The 5039-nt window shown below is 43.0% G+C and overlaps 1 pseudogene; it reads right to left on the bottom strand.

Annotated features, from left to right (window-relative positions):
• Positions 1 to 1403: 1403 nt before the first annotated feature.
• LOC148040725 (uncharacterized) lies at positions 1404 to 3183 on the bottom strand (annotated as a pseudogene).
• Between the last annotated feature and the right edge of the window lie 1856 nt (positions 3184 to 5039).

Here is a 5039-nt window from a genome sequence, read left to right as displayed (position 1 = left end):
GTCTCTTCTACGATCGGTACAGGGGTTCTAGAAAACACGGGGATACTCCTAGATGTCATGGGAATGACATACCACCATTGAGGTTGTTGCGGATTAGGGAAAAAGACGACTTGATCCATATTACGATTAGTATAAAAGTCCACTTTGAGATTGCTAAAGCGCATCAAGTATTAGGGACTCTTACCTGCTCACAGTGATTTGACAAAACAAATGTATCACTCAAATCGGTCCACTTCTTCGTTGAGTCAATCTCAACAAAGCCACTTGGCCCTCGCCGAACAGTTACACCTACTCCTTTGAGAGTAACCTTGAACCATTGCACATCAAATATGGTCACGGAGAAACTTCGATAGTGCACTGCAAGGATACTCTGTAAACATCTGAAATACTCCATCTCTGCAACTACACGGTTTGGATCTGTGGCATGTCGTCGGCTTTCCTGCTCAAACATTGCCATCACTCCACAGTCCATTGTCGAGTGTAACTTGTCAATGTGCTCTACTCTAAAATGTCGCCCATGTGACCATGCTGCACTATGGACCTTATACTGGGAGAAGAACAAGTACATTAGTTGTGATTTGCAGTATAGATTGTAATTTCTTGGGATTGCATCCATACCTTGGCATTGCATCCACGTGAGAAGTCCCACTCTTCTTCAGTAACTGTTTCTCCATCTTGAGATGCTTTTGTTAGGGCCTCATGTAGCCATCTAGTGGACATGAGTAGAGGCATCTCCTCTAAGCCCTTCGGATATCGAATGGGCCATTGCCGCGTACTGCTTCGAAAGTCAGAACTTGCAGACTCTCGCTCAGCGTGAGCATCCTCATACCGTTGCAGCCACTTCTCCATCATAGCGCTATGCATCATACAAAATCGGTTCACCTTGGACTCCATGGATGTGTCCATCTTCTTCTCTATTCCATTTTCCACTAGGACATCTCCATTCAGACAATCATCCTCCTTAAGTGACCATATCAAGCCTTTGTCCCGGTCCATAATGGACAACCACTCAGAAATGTACACGAAGGCCTCCGACACTAACAAACCTTCAGCCATGCTACCCTCACGATGAGCCCATTGTCGCACAAATCCCTTTAAGGTCTTCATGAACCGTTCAAGGAAAAATATCCATCAACTCTGGACTGGACCTGCAACCTGCAATTCATCTACAATATGCACTAGAAGGTGGGTTTGTATCGTGAGCATGCTAGTGGGAAGATACTTCTCCAAAAGACAAGCAGTCTCTATTGCCATGCATTTCGCGGATTCAATCGATGATGTGTGAATCTCTTTTTGGGAGACAAACTGAACCAACTCAGACAATTTCTATAGAGATGTCCGTACCTCCGATGTCAGAGACCCCGTGATTGCGATCGGTAATACGAACTATGAAAACCATGTAATTAATAGTGTATAAACAAACTGAGATTCTGAAATCTAATATGCAGAATCATGCCATACGCAGCCTCATACCGTACATACCGACACATCTTATGCCAATCATGGGATTTGAGTCCTGTCAGTTGGTCATCCTTTGTGAATGTTGTCTTGAGAGAACGCATTAGGCCAGTTGGCGTGTGAAAGGACTTGATGTTTTCCTTTACTCGTCACACTTCATTGCCAGACAAAGCCCAAGGAGCGCGCGGCAATTGCACTCGACCGTCGACACCACTTACAAGCCAATATGGTTCCATCTTTCCCACTGCTTTCAAATCCATCCTCGCTCCTAGTGTGTCTCGCTGCCCAGTGAGGTGATCCCATAGCAAGCTACCCACATTCTTAAAAATGTGCATGGGATCTAAAAGGTGGTTAATTTTTAGTTTTTTCCAATAAGTCAGCTCATAGAAAATTGAGAAGCGTCGCATTCCACTGGGAAGCGAGTCTTGGTCCACCATCCTGCAATCAAACCAGCTCAGTGTATTCATTCTTGCGGGAGGGCGACCAAGAAATCCTTCTCTTATGACATGAACCTTTGGCAAAAAAGCCCGATGTCCCTCAAATACCATCTTCTTCATAGATTTTGACATACGAGAATCCAACCTTGGTCCACAAGAGGACATGCATGGTAACCTGACGTGACTAGCCCTGCAGAACACACATGTACAATGAGGCATGTCATAACCCCAACATCGCTCAAAGAAAACTAGCAAAATAAGAAAACACGCTTTACCAGAGCATTCTCCATAACCTGGAAAGTCATGCATGATCCACATAAGAATTGCCCTTATAGTTACGGATCACCTACCAATATGTTTGCTCATGTCCTCCACTACAATTCCCTCCCACAACTCCTTTAGCTCATCAATCAGTGGAGAGAGGTAGACATCCATATTCTTGACTTTGTATCATCCAGGCACAAGCAAGCTGAGCAAAAGGTGTCCTTTCTTGGTGGAAAGCCATGGCGGTATATTGTAGTTAACAAGGACCACGGGCCATACACTATAGGAGGTGGAACGTAAACCAAAAGGATTTACCCCATCCATGGCAAGACCGAATCGTAGATTCCTCACCTCCTTTGCAAAGTCAGGGAAAGTCTCGTCAATGTGATGCCATGCTTCTGAGTCAGCTGGTGTACGATGTACACCATCAGTGGATTGATTTTCCACATGCCATGTAGTCAAATTTGCAAAACTCTTGGTCCGAAAAATGTGACAAACACACGGTATCAGTGGAAAGTACCTCAAAACCTTTTGTGAAACAGACTGCCCTTGCAAGTCATTTCGATACCTGTCCACACCACACTTGGGACATGTGTCCAACAATTCAAACTCTCCCCGGAAGAGAACACAATCATTGGGGCAAGCATGAATGCAATTATAATACATGCCTAGCTTTCACAGCACTTGTCTTGCATCATCACGAGACTCAGGCATCGTGTTTTGGATAGGCAAAATGTAAGATTTCAACGTTCTACAAATTGCAATGAAGCACGTTATTAGAGTACTACATAGCACATTTTAATGGCTTTAAATAAAGAATCATACACATCATAATATACCTGAATAGCTCTATCACACTCGCATCGCTCCATCCATACTTTGTTTGTATGCTCAACAATGCAAGAAGTGTCTTCAAACGGGATACCCGACTCCTATCATACAATGGAATGGCAGCCTCCACAATTAAAGGATCTTGGGATTCCAATTCCGTCGGAAGCAATGATTCGATCATGTCCTCTAATTCGGGCTCCAAAAAAGCAGGAGGATCGTCCATGTCTCCAGCATTCTCACCCATAGAAGGGGGTTGAGAGTTATCACCTTCTATGAGACAGTTAGTTATCTCGGACGGCATTTTTATAGAGTGTGAACGAACCCGTCTTACTGTACGCAAGAGTTCTGCAGATTGCAATGTATCGACATGGCCCTGACCCTGTAAAGGACGTTAAGGAGCTAACTTCTAAGATAACCCCAAACTGTTATACTTAAATCAATTACATGTCATATAGTATGTAATGAGAGAGAACTTATGACAATCTTGTAATTCAAGACTGCTTGGTCGATTATCTCAACTCGAAACTCTCCATACCATTGCACATGCTCTATGGACAAACGACGTTTCTGACGAATGGCCAATTTGCATTGTGTGTATGGACAGGGGACACGTTGATTGAGCCAAGCCTCGCGATCACCACCATGTTGGTCATGAGTGCTAGACATCTTGACTTCGATGTAATGGAATGATAATTTAATAACAATTCTATATTGTATATTGGGACCACTCCACTATATATATTTCAGGTCTTTTTTTTTAAATTTTCATACCTATCTCTTTGAGTTCGACTCTAGACTTATCTATCTTTGAGGTCGGCTCTAAACTATGCTCACACACATACATTTTCGTACCTACATTGCAAAGAATAAAAACCAACACAAATTTTTTTTTGAAAACACTCCCTTCTATTTCTCTCTCTTTCAACACTTCCTAACCTACATTGCAAAGCAACACAAAGCAACACAAAGATCCAAGACAAACCAATACTTTCTAACCTACATTGCAAAGTAAAACAAAAATTGTAAAGAAACCAAAACAGGGCATACCGTCGTGCTCTCTTCTTCTTCCACGACCTCTTCATGCGGGCGACGCTCCTCTCCTCGCATGCGGCTCACGGCTTGCTTCCTTGCTCACCTCCCTTTCTCTTTCTCTCCACCTTCGCACGCTTATATGCTCATATGAAAGAAACGTTCGGGTTTCGACAAAATGTTGCCGCAGTAAGTCGTCGCTATTGGCGTCGGTATCCGCGTCGCTAAAAATGTCGGTATTTGCATCGCTATTGGCGTCGGTATCCGCGATGCAAATACCGACGTTTTTAGAGACATGCATACCAACGCTAATACCGACGCCGAAAAAAAACGTCACTACTTAGTGTCGCTATATATGTGTACCCTTGTAGTGCTATTCCTAGAACAGATGAGCTTGTTGATCATCTTCAAGATGCAAAGATCTTCTCCAAGATTGATCTCAGGTTTGGTTACTATCAGATAAGAATCAAGGACGAAGATATCCCAAAGACGGCCTTCAACACAAGGTATGGGCACTTTGAGTTCCTAGTTATGACATTCGGGCTTACTAATATGCCTGTCACCTTCAACAGGTTAATGCAGGATATTTTTAGGCCATATCTTGATGACTTCGTGCTCGTCTTCTTCGAGGAGACTTTATTCTATTCCAAACAGGAGGAAGATCATGAGACCCAACTTCGGATTGTCCTTGAGACAATGAGGTCACATAAGTTGTACGCTAAGATAAAGAAATGTGCATTCTTCAAGCATCAGATTGAATATCTAGGATTCATCGTATCAGTAGAAGGAATCTCAGTAGACCCAGCCAAAGTCAAAGATGTACTAGAATGGCCAATACCAACAACTGTCAAAGAAATATACAGTTTTCTTGGATTGACAGGATGGTTTAGGATCTTCATCAAAAACTATGCTTTAATTGCAGCACCTCTAACGGACTTATTGAAGAAGCAAGCATCCATTGCATTACTCCCGAACAAACTAGCTTTGATAGATTGAAGCAAAGTTTGGCATCAGCACCTA

The sequence above is a fragment of the Lygodium microphyllum genome, chromosome 2 (genome assembly GCF_053477565.2).
Source record: "Lygodium microphyllum isolate KBCC chromosome 2, Lygodium_microphyllum_v1.1.10, whole genome shotgun sequence".
Taxonomy (NCBI): domain Eukaryota; kingdom Viridiplantae; phylum Streptophyta; class Polypodiopsida; order Schizaeales; family Lygodiaceae; genus Lygodium; species Lygodium microphyllum.
Note: the sequence above shows the minus strand (reverse complement) of the source record. Positions and strands in the feature narration are given on the sequence as shown.